We start from the raw sequence: 19,533 nt of genomic DNA, 5'->3' as shown, positions 1-19,533 counted from the left end.
CTATTTTAGTAAAAAATTATTGGTTTGCGTACAACACTTGCCCCTTTATTTTTCAGCAATAGCTGTGACCTTCCGCCGCAGGCAGCTGGTAGTTTAATTTTATCTTCGTTGTTTTATCATTTCTGTCGTTACAAGGTGCGCCATACGTTAAACGATCAAAGCGGTTCTCTGGGTGTAGGCCGCGACTCTAATAGGATTTCGCTTCACTGGGGCTAAGCTTCTTAGGAGCGACGATTGCTATGAGACTTCCGTCCTCACACGCCACAATTTCGAGAACTTCCTTCTTTGCCGCGGTCAAGTAAGCGTTCTTGAATGTGGGTTTCTTCTGCACTCAGGAGAGAAATCTCCCTCCCTCCACCCCCCCTTCTTCTTTTCTCTCAACCGTAATGGCCCCAGCGAAGGTGGTAATGATACGACTGGCTGAAAGCTGCGGTAACCCAATACCATCTACACTTAAAGAGGCACTACTGAAAAAAACTGTAGCAGAAAAGAAAAAGAAAACTTAGCGCGCAGTGAACTTACGCCGCAGAACCAACGATACTAAATTTTATGGTCCAGGATATTTTAGTTCGTCGCTAATCCATCGCACTGTGTTTCTGGAGAGCCTAAATAGCCTTCGGAACCCTCCTTCGCTCATGTCGAACGCGTAGCGCCGTTGCTTCTCATGCCGTCGTTGTCTTTCACCAAAGTTCACCAGCATAGAGTTTCTAAATAGATACAGGAAGGTGGCTATGTCTGCCTCTCGATTTTTTCCTGCTCTAAAATTCTAAATAGATATCCTAAAGGGAAATGCGGTGCTACTGTCTATGGGGGCTCTCCTGAGTATTGCCTCAACCTAGCTAAACCTACATGGGAATGATGGGATGTAAAGGCTTCGGATTCACTTCGACCTTTAGACTAGTGGCGATTGCTTGCGGCGCACTAAAGAAAGCTATACAGAAATATTTTCGCGTAAAAGTAATTTTACTTCTGCACGATGTTATATAATTCACATACACGATGCACTTCACATGCATGACTTTGAGATTGAAGCATGGTTTACCACGAGGGCACACCAAGGTATGCATTCTTCTGCAGTTTTATTCCCGATTGGATGCCAGATACTAATTTATTTATTTTTACAATAGCCATAACAACCGTGCATGCACTTGTATAAAAATACTGATCAAGTATTTATGGAAATAAAATTGTTGTGTTGTGTGAAAGTGCTGCGCCCTTGAGGGGAATGCTACAGGTGTCGTCTGCTACGACGCCTGCTCGCTGCGAACGGGAGATTTTTCTCGCTTAGAACAAGCACTTTCGAACTCCCTCGTTCTTTCGAGGGGCTGCGTCGGCTGTCACGATTGCTGAACGCCTTCAAGTACTTTTAGGCACATCTGCTGCAGTGCTACTAGCTAGGACGTTTCTGGCCTCCTCCGAGTATATTGTATATTGATGTACTATTTCTTGTGAAGCGTGCGCCAGCAGCTGTCACGGCTTGGCTTTGCATTTACCCATTCTGCGACAGCAAACTACAGCCAGGAAGCAGCAACCTTTCCTACCACAAGTAAGTGTGTTCTCAAATGTCCTGAAACACACATTTCAAGGAGCGCATAAACGAACAATGCGTAATGAAGCTCTCAATCAAATTTGATTGTCAAGCCACTAGAAGTACAACTGCCTATGTCTTGTACCAGTGGTGCCTGCTTTTTCCTCTTCTGAAGTTTAATAAAGCACGTAACGCTACCGCAGCAAACTAACACACTTAACAAACCAAGATCGAAACAGTCAAAAGGCGTTCTTTCAACGTTTCCGATGCCGTCGCTTTCTATTCAGAGCTTAGTGACCACAACGCGATACAAACATCGGCCCAGCCTCTGGCCCAGCGCGTTATCGCTACGGCGAGCAACAGAACAAAGGCAGAGAGCTTTGCGTCGCACTACCCTCAAATTAAAGTACACTATGAAATGAAATAAAGTACACTACTCAAATTAAAGTACACTATGAAGAGAATTAGCGCATGCTTGCTCCACAGTTTACCGCTATACCGGTTGTTGTTTCTTTCTTTCCTTTTTCATATCAGACAGAATTTTAGAAATTGACTTTGGCAGATAGCATCATTCTAGGCTTTCCGCTGGTATAATCAAAGATCCATGAGTGCAGGCAATGCTTGCACAAGAAAGCACAATACATATTCACCTAAAGAGCAAAATCACTAATTATGTATTTAATCAGTTACTTCAGGTCACGTATTGTAAATGACGAATTTTAGCCGGAGAGTTCACAAGGTTCATTCACTAGTAACGAATTTTCAGGATGATATCAATTTCGAAAGTGTGCAACGAAATACATGGACCTAATGTGCAATTAGTTCCAGACATTCGACTATTTCACCATCACGCAATCGGCAAGGGGCCATCATCGTCTAGCAGTGGATACCGGGTCAATGCAGAGCTTCGGGAAATCGCAGTGCGGATGACGCTGCCCGATCGGCCCACGATAGCGCCCATATTATGCCTTCATGAACGCACGTCTCCACAGATTGGATCCCCGTGTGCTACCGGCTTTACCACGAGCGGAAGGATTACTTCTGTGTCACCTGTGGCTCGACGTGGCATTCACGAACACCTATTCCTTCCGCATTGTAATGGCCGACAGCCCTACTTGCGACATCTTCGGCGGCGCGAAGACGATTGAGCACCTCCTCTGTGACTGTCCCCGTCGCAATGTGTCAAGAAAACTGCTCGCAACAGCGCATGAAAAAACTGAGGAATCGCCCCTTCACACATGAAAAAGTTCTAGGACACTGGTCTAGATGGATTTCGGCACTCAAGGCCTTAAGGGCTCTGTTCAACTTCTTAAAGGCGTACAAGACGGTCGTGCAATTCGCACGACCATCTTTAAATGTTGCAGTGCGTAGCGTCGCATTATTGTGGAAATTTTTCTCAATTTTTTTTCTTTTTTCTCCTTTTATTTCCTTTACCTCCTTTTCCCCAGCACAGGGTAGCCAGCCAGTACTTACACTGGTTAACCTCCCTGCCTTTCCTGTCCTTTTTTTTTCTCTCTCTCTCTCTGGACGTTCAAGTTATGTTTATGCTATAAAATGACGGTTTGTTAAAAAAAGCAAATGAAACAATAGTGCATCTTTACTTCAATTTTCACGGCGCATATCTCGAAACCAGCACCATTCTTAGAAGTATTGCTACGCGTACATGCCTTGAAAGTTTATCGGCTACAACTTCTAATGTGCAATATATGCCACAACCTAAACAATTAAATTTTAATTATTCAATTCTATTTATTAATAGGTTATCCATATCACTTTCTCGTGTGAGTAATGTACGCCACTCCGACTAATCCAGCTCAAGGGCTAGAATTACAATATATTGTGGAAACAAAATCCGTGACAGGGCATTTGTCGTAGTTAAAATAATATTTGTCCTGAAAGGCTCTCTTGGACCGTTTGCCGGACCCTTGTCATCGACGAGATGGTCTAAAGGTGGTTAAAAAATTCCTGCATGAAAGTGGTCTCAATTTCAGACATGAAATAGACTTTTCGGTTCATTTTAATTCAAACCAACCGCTTTCGTCCTCCAAATAAACATTTCTCGCATTATTTTTTTATTGCCATTCCACGCCCAGCGGAAGCTTAGTCACAGCGGGATTGTGCTCCCAAGGTAGAGGTCGCTCATTCGATGCCAGCCGCGACGGCCGCATTTTGCTCACGGCGAAAAAAAAAGGCACTTGTGTATTTAGGCTTAGGTACACGTTATAGTACCACAGGTGGTCAAAATTAATTGGGAGTCTCCCACTATGGCATACCTCATTATAAGATCGTGGATTTGGAACGTAATATATACAAAGAACTTAAATATATTTTTTTGTACTTTCATTACGCTTCCGCAATTCTGAGTAGCTGGCCAGAAATGCGAAGGACTGCACATACCGATTTAATAACAATATGCTATATGGCAAAGTGTGCGATACAAGAATAAAAAAAACAAGCTTGGCGTCAGGCTGTCAGCTTTTCTATCATACTAAGGGCATTTCTCTCTGTCTCTCTCTCTCTCTGTTGTTTTATTGAAGCATATGCTTTGCTGGACATTCCGAACGAGTTTGCGTTCAACTGGGCAAGAAAGGAAAGCTTTTTTTTTCTTTCAGCACACAGCAATGTTTTCTCGCGTATGACTTCAGACGAAGAACATGTGGCTGTCACAGTAAGCATAGGCCAACTCGTATTTATTTGCCACGCTGACATCTTACAATGCCTCCGATACTTTCTGTTCCTCACGTTGCGAAAGAGCATGAGCAGAGAAAAAGAATTGATAACCCAAGAAAAAGGGCACACAAACGATGAGTGCATTACACGAGTGATTCGGATAGTTTTCTTCGCAGTACAAAAAAAAAGCACTTTACTTTCCGGCTGAGGGCGAGCAAGTGAAATAGATTAGCGGCAATTAGATTAGAAGTTCGGGGAAGTTCCTTCAGCTGCCTAGCACTTGTTGGAACTTAACGTAAACGCGAATATTTGCTATTATTTCTTCTCCGAAGGCATATTTTGACTTCCCCTCCCCCAAAAGAAAACTACTTAGAGCGCAGCTCTTAGGCGCTCGTTCCTGCGGCGAGCGTTGGCATCAGCGTCGGCATAACCGAGTGAACGAACGCAGCGAGGGATGAAAGGGCGAACGCGGAGCGCAGCGGGGGATAAAAGACATACAAAGAAAATCAGAGGAGAAAAGTATGGCGAAAGCATTAGAAGAAAGGCACAGTCCGGCCACGACGGCTACGAGATGGCGCCAGAGTAGCGCGCATCTGGGAGATCTGTTTGCAGCGGCTGCTGCGAATAGGGCCCATGCGTTGCCCACGCCTGGGGGTGATTGGCAACAAGCACCATCACAAAAATCACAAACAACCTGCTACGCATGTTGAACTGACTGCCCATTTCTTCAACAAGGAACGCTGCTTTCAAGCGAAGCATTCTTTCCATCATTCTTGGCAGTTTACCGGGGTGAGTATATAGGTAGCTTTCTGCCTGTTCACGCTTTCATAGGAAGAGAACAATGTATGACCAATCATGGCCTGTACTAGCCCGTACCCACACCTTGCTTCTGCCGTAGGCACAGCAGCCCGGTGCTCAAACCACTAGGCCATGAACGTTCTTTTTTATTTTATTTTTTGCCATTGTTGCCCATGTAAACACACACTAGGCCACGATCACACGCGTACTTCTGTCGTTCCAAAGGCAGCCAACACTTGGAAACACTCGGCTTGTGCACCACGTGCCACTTTCTTGTCTTCTTTCTCTGTGACAGCATGGGCTGTCAGACACCGTGTTAGACTGCACTATCTTCGGGACCGGACAGCATTCCTCCGTGCTCTTCTCGTAGTAGTTTACGATGCGCATAAACTGTGGGACGCTACAGCAACGTTATGGCCACCCAAGTTAACCATGTTTTAACATTTCTTCTTTGGATTACAAATACCATCATCGTTTTAATATTCACCACATGAAAAACTCATAGGTCCTTACGATTCTATAACATGTATTTGCTGGTGGCAACAAAGTCCATGTTTCTCTCGCTTGCACGCCGTCCACTACCTATGCAGAACTCAAAAGTTGTCATGCCGGAAGCTCCCGTTCAACAGCCGGCGCAAAGATGCCCTTGCAGCCATATGATAGTCTTCCACGTGATTATCATCGTGCTTCTGTCGTCACAAACGCTTACGCCCCTTACACCCCGTACACACGCAACCACTCAGTGTACACACGCACGTTAGTTGAACTGGTAACGGTTTGCAGAATCTCAAGTAATGTTGGATAGCGAAGTGCCTGCAACATGTGTCGCATAACATCGATTTCCAGTGTGAGTCGGTTCTGCCTATTTTTTTTTTCGAAAGAAAGAGGCCGAATTGCGCCGTCTACGAAGGGAAAAGGGAGTCACGTTGTATAGCAGCGAACGTTTACAGCTTCGTGGTAGTGATTTTTATTTCGAAAACAATTTCTCATCTCTCAGGGAGTGTGTGCTAGTATAAAACGAATACGTACATATCTGTATAGTTACGAGAATTTTGCGAATGCTGCTTTGCGACGTTGTAGCGTCTGTAAATGTTGTTACTACAGTTTGTTATTTTCGTAGCAATTGCGCTTGCGCTTACCGACCCCCTCTGCGAGGTAGTTTTTAGCGACTCACAATCCGCAGCTCGCAACTACGCGCGGGGGCGCATTTCCTCCGAAGCTCTCCAGATTCTAAGGAAAGCTGGTCGACAGCACTTAGATAACACCGCCATCATATGGTTTCCAGCGCACGTCGCCACCCCCACCGATGAGGGCCTCATTAACTTGAACGAGGTAGCACACCGCTCTGCGCGAGAACTGACCCGCCGCGCAGAATCGGAGACCGCCTCTTCGAGTTCAGAACTGCTGGCTCAAAACACGCGAGAACGCCTGGTCAGGTACAATCACATCACCAAGCACTACCAGCTAGGCAAGCGGTTGCTGCCCCCACCTCACCCCATGCTGAAACGTCGCCAGGCATTCATCTGGCGACAATTGCAAACAAAAACCTTCCCCAGTCCGGTGCGATTGCAGCACATTTTCCTCGCGCAATACCCGACTGTTCTTTGCAAATTATGTCAGGCAACTAGAGCGACGCTGTCACACATGTTGTAGGAGTGTCGGGTTACATCAGCTACAATGGCAATAGCTCCGGAGGCTCTTGCACCTCAAGGCACAAGAGTGGGCTGTCCAGCAAGCCCGAGAGGCGGCGACGAGGCAAGGCCTCGAAGTCCCCTCATGGGAGACCTGAGCCCGGGTCGTCAAACTTGCCGGATTCAGAATAAAGTTGTTTCCATCCATCCATCCATCTTCGAATCGAAAAGAAAACAGACATGCTAAGCAAGGAAAAAATAAGGCAAACGCTAATAAGGGTGTTTTATTGGCCTTTGGTTGTTCTGCGCAAAATTTGTAGAAACTTCTAAAAACAGCGAATCGATAGCAAAGCGAAACGCATGATAGCCTTAGTTGCTTTTGTGCCGTAAAATGTTACCTAAAACGAACTAACCAGGCAAGACCGAGCAAGCGTGAAACTTTGTCAAGATATTGCACATTTATAGGACTTATAACTTCTGGTGGACGCCAATATGACTTGGAAAGCCTATTTAACGCCAACGAACAAGGACAGAAGGGAGACGACACCACAATGCGATATAGTCCAATATGTAATTCAATATCAGTTTATATACAAACTATGGACAGGCGTACTGCCGAGCTACGTCTCATTGAACGCACAGCACGATGCTAAATTTAGGTCCAAATCCCTCATGCATGGCGCGACAGCGGCGCCCTCTGCGCAAGCAACACATGCAAGGTCATGTAATGGCTCCTTTCCTTTACTCAAGGATTCCAAAAAGGTGGGTGTTCAAAAGGGTTGCAAAGGTATAAGTGATAATGCTATAACATGTTCTCGTTGCATTGGCTTCAACAAGCGACTCCCCTCTTCCTTCCCCCCCCTCCTCCCGTTTGTAGTGACGTTTCACGTGAAAATGTATAAAACAGAGCAGCAGCGTAACTTACAAATGGGGCAGAACATTCATCCTTTCTGGTTGCAGACCATATGCTGTCGAATATTGTAGAAAACATTAGGCGCCGAGTGAAATAATACCTTTAGTTTGTGATGTGTGTGTGCACGTTTTTTAACTGTGTATTGGCATAGCTGGATTTAATGTACCCTACCTTTCCATCCCGGGGTTGACCGGGTTTGTTGGAGAAACATGGGAGAGGCCTTTGCCCTGCAGTGGGCGTAACCAGGCTCATGATGATGATGATGATGATGATGACCTTTCCATCGGTGTGACTTTATTAAACAAGTCCCCCCATTCTATTTTAGTATTGCTCTGCTGAGTGAGCGAGGCAGCAGGAACGTATATGCGATGCCGAACCATCTTCGTCTTTACACGCAGATTCTTGTGTGCCTTGGTCTTGCGGTCCCGAGCGAGCATTGCGTGCAAAATCTGTTTTCCTTACTGGCCGCTGCCACATATTCGAGTGCCGTAGTGCACACGCGCATTTCGGATCTCTTGTGCAAAAGAACGCTTATATCACCGGTGGTTGGTAATCTCGACTCGCTTCGTCAACCTGTTTGCCGGAACACTGCTTACCGAAACTGGATATGAAATTCATGCTCGTGACGTCACCCACGATCTTTCAAGTTCATAACTGCGCAGCCATGTGACGTCGGTACCTTTGGGTATAAAGGCGGCGGCAGCGCATTTTTGTATGATTTTTTCTTCACTAGGCGCGACAGCAGCAACGTATACACGATGCTGAACCGTCTTCTTCCTTTCACGCAGGTATGGTATCTTCATATTGCTTATTCCATTCGCTCCGATAACCGTTGCCTGTTGCTGTTTCATCACCCACGAACCTACCGCCTTGATCGTTTTCTCTCATGTTTTCTTGTATTAAATTTCTTCAGTGGCCGCCTTTTAACCCGGCATACTTGAGCAATAGCCTGAACCTCGATCGAATGGATGCCGCTGGAAGAAGTACTTCGAATGTTGATTCCGCGGTAGATAGTAACCAACCTTCATCTGCCGATTTTGTTTGCGAGACTGTTTGCTGGCAGGGAACGAATGTTTGTGGTATTACGTTACACCAGTAGTCTGTTGATTCACGTTTTTAGGCGCTGGGATCACGTGTGAGTGCCCTTGAAGCTGCTTTGTCAATAGATACTTCTGTGCAAATACGAAATTAAATGTTTTTATGTTGGCTGAGAAAGTTGACACTACCGTCACAAACATAAATGTCAAAGGTACGTAGAACTAGTCCATTCTGTTATACTTATTACTGCCACAATTAATCAGCTTGTTTTGAGCGTTGAAGATTTGGAAAATCCGTCACGTAGAAATAATGCTATCTTGCATGCATTACGTGAAGTACAATACTAAAAAGAACGGCGCCCTACTTGCAAGTGGTTCTTTCTGGTTCTTGGATGTGCTTAAAATGCAGTGCCCCCGCATTGAAAGTTGCATAGAATTGATGTCGCTCGGGGAACTAATACACGTGCTGTGCTCATTAATTTACTGCATAATAATGAGAAAATACACATACTCAGAATTAATCCAAGCTCAAAGACACTTTCTACATCATTGGGGAAGATTTTTCGAACTGTGTCCGCATGATCTGTAAGAAGCTACGGGATGCTACGACATCCTTAAAGGGACACTAAAATGAAAAATGATTTCTTCCGCATCAGTAAATTACCGTTCTAAACCACCAAGAACACCACTGTTACAACGATAAGGCGTTTGGTAAGCCAGAAAAAGCGCAAGAACGAAATACGGGTGGCGACGCCTACTTGATTTCCCGCACCCAGGGCCTATGATGTCTTGAATTTTGATGGCATCTTCTAGGGCCTACTAACTACATATAACCGTACAGATTGACTACATTGTGTTCTAAAGGAACCAACTATTAAATATGGCAAGTTTCGGGAACCTTTATTCAGCCAACGCGGCCCAAATGTGAAAACATACTTTGGAATCCCTGACGTCACGCTGTCGTACCGGCGCTGGGGTTTCGGCGCGAAATTCAAATACTGATACTTGGACCTTCATTTTCTCATCTAATAATCGAACTATTTTTTTTGAAATGACTGCCAGCAGGGTTCTCAAACAGTGCTCCATTAGTCTAAACTAATTTATTGTTTCCCTTTAGTGTCCCTTTAAGTAACAATGTATTTTCTGTGTGGATACTCTTTTATCATGCGTTTATCGATAACGTACGTTATAAGTGGGATGAATATACTAACAAACTTTTCAAAGCATGCGCCACCCTTCGCGCACTGACACACAGTTCCGCCCATAAAGATAGGTAACATTATCTTAATTCACATAGCAACCTACAAGTTCTTAATGTCCTTGCCAGAAGCTTGCTTAACAAATTTATTGACTTTTCTTCACTAGTTAATTGTCACTGTCCTCACATTATATGCGTCAGAGAGATGTGGTTACACGGAAAAATGAACGATGAACAAATAGCACCGCATGGTTAGAACGTCAGAGTTTACAGGAAACATGGCCGAGGAGGTGGTGCAGCCGTTTTCCCGAAATGTGAACTACAATACTCTGTAATTCAACCTCCGATTGAAGTAGAATCCGCTTGGTGTAAGGCATACCTTGAAAGGAAATGAGTTATAGTCGGCGTCCTTTATCGCCCTCCAGGTTCATCTCCTGACCTCTTATCTAGTATGAATACGTTCTTGCACGAGCGCAATATCCTCTCTTCAGACGTACTGCTCAAGGGTGATTTCTAATGCTCCAGATAGATCACGCAGTCATTAATTACCCCACCTGGCCAAGAAGTTCGCTTACCGAGCGTGCTTCTTGAGCTATCGCAGTCAACTGGTCCTACAACAGATTAGTAGAGCAGCCTACCAGAGGTGACACGCTTCTATATCTGGTCCTTCCCAGCCAATACCTTGTGGATGGCGGTTTTGAATGCGAAGCGACAAATGGTATTTCGGATATTAGAGATCAGTTTCAGTTCGTATTTCTCTCCCCGTAAAAAAGCCGCACATTTCTTACACCTTATTTCCAAAATTTGATTGTGCATATTATGGTTTCGTTATTGAAACACTGAGTTAAAATTTCGATCACTTTGTGCAGCTGAGTGCTGATAATGATGTTAATAGTTTAGTTTCTCTATTCGGAAACCATATTGCTTTCACTTTCTAATTACAATCGACTGTCGATAAATGTGTGAAATTTACGTTATTTTATGCTAGGGTGCTCGAGACTCCATAGAAAGCAAGTCAAGGTGGGATGAGAATCACATACTAATTAAATATTTATTTATTGTGCAGTCATCCATGCTACGCTTTTTCATTAAAAATATTGAATCGCCCATTCGCATTACATGCGCAGGCTAATTGCTGTGTGCTAGCAGCAGAACAAAGAAGAAAAAGTATTTCACAATTCCGACCGAAACGCCACGCTTCAAACGTTCCGTCAAACAGGGTAGTGTCTTCACCAAAGCAGTCGTCTGAAGCGATACCATTCTCTCAGAATTGAAATGGTTGTACTTTAGGAAAGCAGAATGTTCAATTTGGTTGTCTATTCCCTGTACTCACTGCACAGAACGCTACCGGTGGCATGTCTGAAACCCATTTTGGCCCCAATGCTGTAAGTGGTGACGCCAGGGCTACAACTAACGCTGAGCAGTGCGCATGAACTGCACAGTAATGGCAAAAACAAGTCCCGTCCCCAGATGTGTACGCCGCTACCGAAGCGGTTATCTTCTCATGCATTTGGCATTTCCTCCTTATTAAAACCAAGAAAAACTGATCTAAGTCATAGTTCACGAGAGATATTTTACATTTGTCACATCTCAACAGACTACGGCTCTCAAAGCAGAATGTTGATCCCGGTAATATAGCAATGTTTAACCAAGTTAAGGCGGAACCTTGAGCCTAACCTAAATCGGCGAAAGAGAAAAAATATCCGTGTCAAGCGGGCAAGTTAGGTGCACTTACGCGGAGTGCACTTCCGGACCTCGAGGGACACTTGAGGCTACGCGAGGCTAGACAGGAAAACAGGACGCGCTCGCAGTAAAGAAAAATTGGCGACAGACTAAGAGTGCGTTTTTTGAAGTTAATGGAGCGAATGGTCTTGTTTCGCTTAGATGTCAGGCTAGAGGAGCTGAATTTTTTCCCTGATGTCATAAGCGGCTTTCGTCGCCGCCGTTCGGCTCTTGACAGCATATCAGAGCTTGTCTCACCACTCGAATTTGCTAAAGAAAACAAGCATTCCGCCTACATGCTCTTCCTATACATACAGCAAGCTTTCGATTCAGTTCCGCATAAGGCGATTATTTTCGCACTTGCAACCGCGGGAATTTCGGTCGTCTACTCCAGTTTGTGCATAATTTTCTATCGGAGCGCCGGATGAAAGTGCGTGTCGGAGGAGCAACCAGTGAATACCGAAATGTGAAGTGCGGTGTTCCACAGGGCAGCGTATTATCGCCGCTTTTGTTTAACGTGGTACTCGCCGCGCTTCCAAGTCGTTTGCCTCGAGACACTGACTTCCCTGTGAGCATAGCTGTCTACGCAGATGACATTGCTCTGTGGATAAGCGGCTCTTCGCACCTTGGTCCGCGGCTTCGTGCAAGCTTGCAAAGAGCTCTCAACGCTACTTCGGAGTACTTGGGTGAAGTTGGACTGCTCATATTACCTGCTAAGTCGGCTGCAATAGCATATCACCCTAAACAACGCGCTCGTCGAGCAATGAGCCGACTGTATCTTGACGAAACGCCTATAAACTGGGGGTGACAACACCGTTATTTGGGGTTAATTGTGGATGATCGCATATCTTGGCGTCCTGCCGTTAAATCTGTACGACGCAAATCGCACTCCCTTCTTAAGTATGTGGCCGCCTTGACTGCTCGAGGTGCTGGTTGCGACCAAACAACGGCTCTTCAGGTGTACCAGTCATCTGTACTTTCAGGCATACTGTACGCATTACCAGTTTTGAACATACCACCTAGTTTGATCGCCTAACTGGAGCGAGATCATCGCGTTGCCCTTCGACTAATGCTTGGATTACCTCGTGAGGCGCAATTTATTGCATTACTTACTGAAGCGCATCAGTTACCCCTGAGGCTGCAAGCAGATCAGAGAGCTCTATATCATATTGAGCGTCTGCACCGCGCATCGAATGGTCAATCGCTCCTTCATCGTCTCATTCATCGCCCATTATCTCGCATGCGAAAAATGGCGGCATTATTTATGGATATCTCTACCATTTCTGAACATGCTGCTTCAGATGCGTCTCCGCATCCAAAAGGTATCACGAAACACGTATTCTCCATTTTCCTCACAATCCCTGACATGCACAAAAAGTCTGATATGGCTGTTTCGGCAATATTCCAATTGGCTCAATCTCACTTGTTCGAAAAGTTTCCAGATTATCTTCAAGTTTTCACAGATGCATCTGTACACAACGGCGGTCAAGGCGCCTCTGCAGCTTTTTACTACCCTTCAACTCAAGTACGACGTATCTTTCAGATACCTCATCCAACTTCGGCAACAACTGCGAAACTAGCAGCGATTAATGTTGCAGTGAAATACGTGCTGGAGGAGTTAATTACATCGAAGGTTGTCATCTTTACGGACTCACGTGCTGCCCTTAGCAGGTTACAACGCAGTGAGCTTGATTGCCCACTTGTGCGCAGCATTAATGACTCTGCGAGGAAAATTACATCACGTGGGGTATCTCTCGTTGCTCAATGGATACCTTCACACGTAGGAATCACCGGAAATGAAGAGGCTGATCGGCTCGCTTCAAGTTGCGTTCATGACAACTGTGACTGCCCAGAAATTTTGTGCAAGCTTGATGACGCTTGTCTGCTGATTCGTCGCCACCTACTCAAAGAGCATCCAGATCAGCGCGTCGCAAATGGAACGTTCCCGCCCGGTGTTCGTGGTCGAGGCTTGCCTGGTCGCGCTAGAGCACAACTGCTCAAGCTAAGGGTTGGTTGCGTGAACGTGCACGAACGTTTATACAGACAAGGGCGTGCGGAAAGTCCATTGTGTACGTCTTGTGGCTGCTACAAGACACTTCAGCACCCTATATTTGAGTGTCCCGCTTTCAGTGCACAGCGCGTGTCGCTAGTGAGAAACTATCATCCCCTTGGCCTGCGGTGTGCGACACTCGAGGAATGTTCATACCCCAGTGTCTGTGTATCTAAACGTGATCAGGCCCATCGCGCCCTACTAACCTTTATAGAACTAACTTAGGCTCACGTTTGCAGCATGAACATTGAACATTCTGTAGTAGCATGACCTTCAGTGACCGGCCCTACTGTGTGTGATCAGTACTGTACCCTAATGCTTCTTCCTTCGAAGATGGCAGGTGGCGGGTTCAAACACCTTATAGTGTATATTGTGAACCGACTAACGGTGAAACGGTGATTACGTGCAGCTTTACTTGGCGTCTCATCGTGGAGAACATAATTAGCCGCATAGCGAACTAGCCATGGATGTGGTTGATAATTGTGGAGGCTGTTCGACGCGGCGTCACTCTATTTCCGGCTGCAGAGTTCTACTTTAGTCTTTAGATTTGTCCTGTTGCAGTGTCCTGATGCTCTCCTTTCCTCTTTCCTTTTTCCTCCCCTCCTTCTTATCTACTATTTCTGTGTTGCTGTCACCTCCCTTCAGAAGAGTAGGCAGGCATTGTGCCCCTTCCGGTGGCAGTTGCCAGCTTGCTCTTCGCTTTCCCTTTCCTAATACCTGTGTATATGTGTTCAAAACAAATAAAGATAAAAATACTTCGGAAAACTGAATTCTTACGTTGTATAAAAAATAACAACAAGCTTAATCTATTTTTCTCAACAAAACATGAGAAGATTTTTTATTGTAAGAGTGTTGCAAGTCGATGACGGCCAAGACGAATGCCTAGTCAATCAAGAACAACATGGTGGCGTGCGATAAGGCGGCCTTTTATCTTGCTAGAACAGAATACGAGCGATTTCTCTTCAGATTATTTTATTAATAGCTGTTCAGCAACTAAAATGAACTTCTGTGTGCTTTATTTATGCATTAAATTTCGTGCCATTGAAACCACTGGCGGCGATGCTACGCACTCGGCCGGCAAAGTGCGTTCCGTGAACCCACTCTAACCGGAGTGCAATTAAACCGAGTGACACTCTCCTTAAGTGTACTATAACATTGGGTTATAACATTGCCTCAGCTTCTTAAAAGCATTCCAATTTTTTTCGGCAATCCATCTTACTTTGTGGTGCAAATAAATCCACTTTATTAGTGAGGAGTCTACTAGTAACTCCGATGAAATCGCATCTGCCTTTAACGCGTATTTTCAATCTATTTTCACTCAAGCAAACCTCGAACTACCTCCTTTCGAATATGGTATAGCTTTAACGATTAGTGATCGCTCTGTATCACTTGACGGTTTCCTAATTTACCAATTAATCTCGGTAGTACTGCTCCTATCTTGGTTGAATTACTTACCAAGTCAATAAATTCGCAAAGATTACCTAGGGACTGAAAAATGGTCAATGTTGCTCCTATATATAAAGTGGTTGTCGTGATTTGGCAAGCAATTACGGACATCTGCTTGTTGTAAAACACTAGAACATATTATTTAATCTGGTCTTATTAAGCATCTTCATCACCATGATATTTCAGCCCGACCGAGCATGGATTTCGCACGGGATTAACCTGTACCACTCAACTTACTGAATTCATCCATGAGGTTGCACTCGTCTTTAACAATAGTACACAGATAGATGATGTTTTCATTGACCTTCGAAAAGCGTTTGGCGTAGTCCCGCATAACTTACTTTTGCTCAAATTGTCATTTCTTGGCCTCCCCGAGTCACTTTACGGTTGGCTTAAAGATTATTTGTATAAACGGCAGCAGAAAGTTGTTCTGAATGGTGCGACGTTGAGAACGGTTAATGTTTTATCAGGTGTGCCCCAAGGGTCGGTCCTTGAGCCATTGCTGTTCCTCATTTTTATCAATGATTTAAGTGAAAGATGTGTTTTGAATATCACACTTTATGTGGATCATTTCGTTGTGTACCATCCTGTGTCATGTGCCGACCATACGAGTGTGTTGCAGTTTGATCTCGGAAAATTTTTTTACTGGTGTGCTAAATGGAAGATGGATTTGAACGTAGCAAACTGCTATCATGTTCAGTTTACGAACAAAAAGAAAAAGGTGTCTAATTCATGCTCTCTAAATAATATTTTAGTGCAATGCGTTGACACAGTACCTGGGCGTCCCTTTAACTGCGGCATTATACTGGCCAGCCCACATTGACAAAACAAGCGCTAAAGCGTGCTGCCTTTAGCCCCTTTTCCAGAGGAATTTCAAATACGCGCCGAAACCTTTGGAGGAAGCTTTTTATCATACAAATATTAGGCCGGTGTGAGAATACGCTTGCGCAGCATGTGACCCCGTCACATGCAAGTTAGAGCGCGTTCAGAATAGAGCTGCGAGATTCGTCACGGGCATCTATGACTACAAAATTGGAGGTTCGCAAATCAGGAAAAATATGGGGTGGAAGTTGCTGTCCACACGCAGAAAAATATTCAAGTTAAAGCTTTTACATAACATTAACAGCGGTAACGCAGGAATCGATAGGAACATATATTTCAAATCACCTCATTATCAGTCTAAGAGGCGCGACAATTTCAAAAAAATAATGACCTAACAAGGTCGTATTATTGTATTTAAATTTTCATTCTTCCCACGAACAATTGCAGAATGAAATTTGTTCCCGGATGAAGTAGTGTCGGCGCCCAATTTTTCATCTGCCATAGAGAACTTTACATGAATCTGTTTTAGACAATATTTTCAGTGTGCCGTTTTTTGCATTCCGTGAAAAATTTTATAATCGGATGTTTTTGGTTTGAATCTGTTGTCTTTCTCTCTAATTACGATGATTGTATATTTAATCTATAACTGATGTGATGGTGTTTCTCACGAAGTTCAATCTTTGACCTTTATGCTTGTAATTTCCTCCTATGATAATGCCCAACTCGGGTGCTCTAGGTATTTGTAATAAATAAATAAATAAATAAATAAATAAATAAATAGTAATAAATCCTATGGTCCTGAAGGCAGCCTCAATGCTTTCCTTGTCCGTTAGACACTTTGGACTGGTCATTTTCTTACAGTTATTTTTAACAAATCATTAGCAAATGTGTTTTTTCTTCTTCGTGGCGACGTTCTAAAATTCTACTTTTGCACAAATCTGGTAATAAGCAGGTGTTAACTAACTACCGACCAATTCCCCTAACCTCTCACTCTTGTAGAAAACTCGAACATATAATTTACAGACATATCATGGATTACCTATGATCTAATAATCTACTAACTGATTGTCAGCATGGTTTTCGTTGTGGTGTTAGTGCTGTAACTCATCTGGTTGAATTCAGGCATGACATTACCAAAGCGCTATTCCTTGGTACACAGGTTGACGCTATTTTCATAAATCTGTCCAAAGTGTTCGATAGTGTGGTTCACCATAAACTACTATTTAAACTGAACTTCAACCTAAATAATCCTTAACTCGTAGACTCGATTGTCAGTTGTCTGTCCGATCGCTCCCAATATGTGCGTTGTAAAGTTTCTAGCCCCTCTCGGCCCCCACTCCTCTTTTTGCTTCAGATCAATGATTTGCCACAAAATATAGTTACTAACATACGTCTCTATGCTGATAACTGCGTCCTCTACCACAATATTACCTCCCCTGAAGATCATACTGTTCTTAACGACGGTTCTTCACTCTTCTCCTCATGGTGTAACACCTGGCAGATAAGTATAAGGTTTACCAAAATCGTTTCAATGACATTCACAGGGGTTTGACCCCCTTCCGTTTTGTCGTACTTTTCAATAACTCATTTCTACTAGAAGTACCCAAATATAAGTACCTTGGACTCTTATTCATTCACAATTCACCTTGGAGTAAGCATATTAAATAATATGCACAAAACTATTGAAAAAAAACTTGGCTATATCCAACGCAGCCTTCCTGAGACTCCACAAACACTTAAACTAATACCATGCATATTGTGAGGATTGGGAGGTCAATCCCCGCGTTCGTAACCAGTTGCCAAGATTGGAGTCCGGCATATGAATTAGATGGTAGCTGGCCCATGCCGTCGTCCAAGTTATCCACGCTGAGGACGTTGTTGAAGGGAAGGACTGCTTCTCATCGAGAACGAGGAATATGGGTTTAGTTACAGTATCTACATAAGGACGTTGCAGTTCATCAGTCTAGCATGACTGCTAGAGAAAGCCCACAGAGCAGCCACACAACAGCGGCTTATAAACACTCGCTCCTCCCTCGATCCCTAGGTGAGGGAAACGTTCGACCAGTAGACGAGCCGCCTCTCTGTGGGAGGGACACACACACACTTCCGCACAGGTTTACGGTCCCCAATGACGTCAGACAGTCTTCGCAGAACTCGGGGCTTACGTCAGGAAAGGCGCACCTTATTCCCCTAGCTGACCCCCGCAGCGCTTGCCGCCGGTGCTCCATTGTCTTGCGTCTTGAAAGGCGCGTAGGAAGGGGCCTCTGAAGACGTTCCCTCGGCAACTCCCCCGCTCGCGGAAGACCAGGTCGGCGGTGGCTTTTTCAGTCATAAAGCCTGGTTCGTCGAACTCATCTCGGCAATCCCGTGACGCAGAGTGGTGGACGTGGCACATTGACCTGCGGACACAGTAGACTTTGTGACGCCGTGTGGCTAGAGGGTTGCGGTGGCGTTCCAGGAAAAGTTGACGCCGCTGTCGCAACTGGCTGGGAAAACTTGCACCTCAGCGGGCCGTTCTTAACAATATACACTAATCCACCCAAGCTTCGAATATTCTTGTATAGTTTGGAACTCTTTTCATAAACCGATATTAACAAGATTCAGTCCATGCAAAAAAAAAAGCTTTGCGCTTCATCTACCATCACTACGATAGGGATTTTTCACCTTCTAACCTCTGTAATCTCAAGTTAACTGCTCTGGCAACACGTCGCCACAACGAAAGCATAAAGTTCCTGAACACCTGAATAAACTCTCCTCGCTGTACCCGCTTAGATACATAATTTGTTTGCTGAACCTTCTCGTACCGGTAGCTCTCACAACCTAAATATGTCCTCATTGCAATCCAGAACTGACATGTACAAACATAGCTTTTTTCTCTGAACAATTGAACGTTGGAACGCATTGCCCGGAAATGCTCCTTCTTTGCCCCTGGTCAATTTTTTGTCTGCTATTTACATATAAGGCTATCGGCCCTCTTGCCCAAGATGGTATGCAGTATGTAAAAATAAATAAACAAATAAATAAATAAATAAATCTGGACGCTAAAACAGCTAAAAGTAAAAAAATATCATTTCAAAAGTTCAGCTTGATTAGTCATATATTCGATATCAAAAAATCAAAGGAAATTTTTGGCTGTAACAGCACCGAATTGTCACATTGGGCTAAGAGCTGCACAAGCTGCACAATTGCTGCCCAAAAAAAGTTAACAAGGCAGTAGACCCTCCTCCCTCCCCCGTCATGGCATATATACAAAACGCGATTCATAGAAACACTGAAATGGTCTACACACGCACGCGCAAAGTACACCCTATATCCATTACACACATCGCATTACATACGGTCAAATGTCAGTATTATCAGTAGCAGTATCACTATATCTACAACTATTTACATAACGCAGTTCATGTAAGCACTAAAAAAGTCGACATACATACACACACGCCAGATACGTCCTAGTAGATCACTTTGAATACTGTTAAATGCTAGAGTGATCAGTAACATCGAAATATCACACCAGAATATAATATGAGAAAAACTGTCGCTTATTTAAGCCATGTGTCTGTATAATGATTTATAGTAAGGGGCTGGTACTGCGCTAAATATAAATGCCTGCGAATTTTGTGAAAGAATGGAATTGTTCATATGTCCGAATTTCCTGTGTTCACAAGAGGTCGACGATGTTCTAGAGAGGCCAGATTTGTAAAAAAGGTTTTACCAA

The 19,533-nt window shown here is 44.2% G+C and overlaps 1 protein-coding gene across 5 annotated transcripts in view; it reads left to right on the top strand.

Annotated features, from left to right (window-relative positions):
* LOC135908910 (uncharacterized) overlaps positions 1–19,533 on the top strand; it is a 662,802-nt gene that overhangs the window by 404,764 nt on the left and 238,505 nt on the right. The window contains exon 1 of one of the 5 annotated variants that reach the window (XR_010566492.1): positions 8,274–8,328. The exons of the other annotated variants lie outside the window; for them this stretch is intronic. The gene's annotated coding sequence lies outside the window, so the exon portion shown is untranslated. Of the gene's footprint in view, positions 1–8,273; positions 8,329–19,533 lie in introns of those variants that run through there. 5 annotated transcript variants of the gene reach the window in all.

This window comes from Dermacentor albipictus, chromosome 1 (assembly GCF_038994185.2).
Source record: "Dermacentor albipictus isolate Rhodes 1998 colony chromosome 1, USDA_Dalb.pri_finalv2, whole genome shotgun sequence".
Taxonomy (NCBI): Eukaryota; Metazoa; Arthropoda; class Arachnida; order Ixodida; family Ixodidae; genus Dermacentor; species Dermacentor albipictus.
Note: the sequence above shows the minus strand (reverse complement) of the source record. Positions and strands in the feature narration are given on the sequence as shown.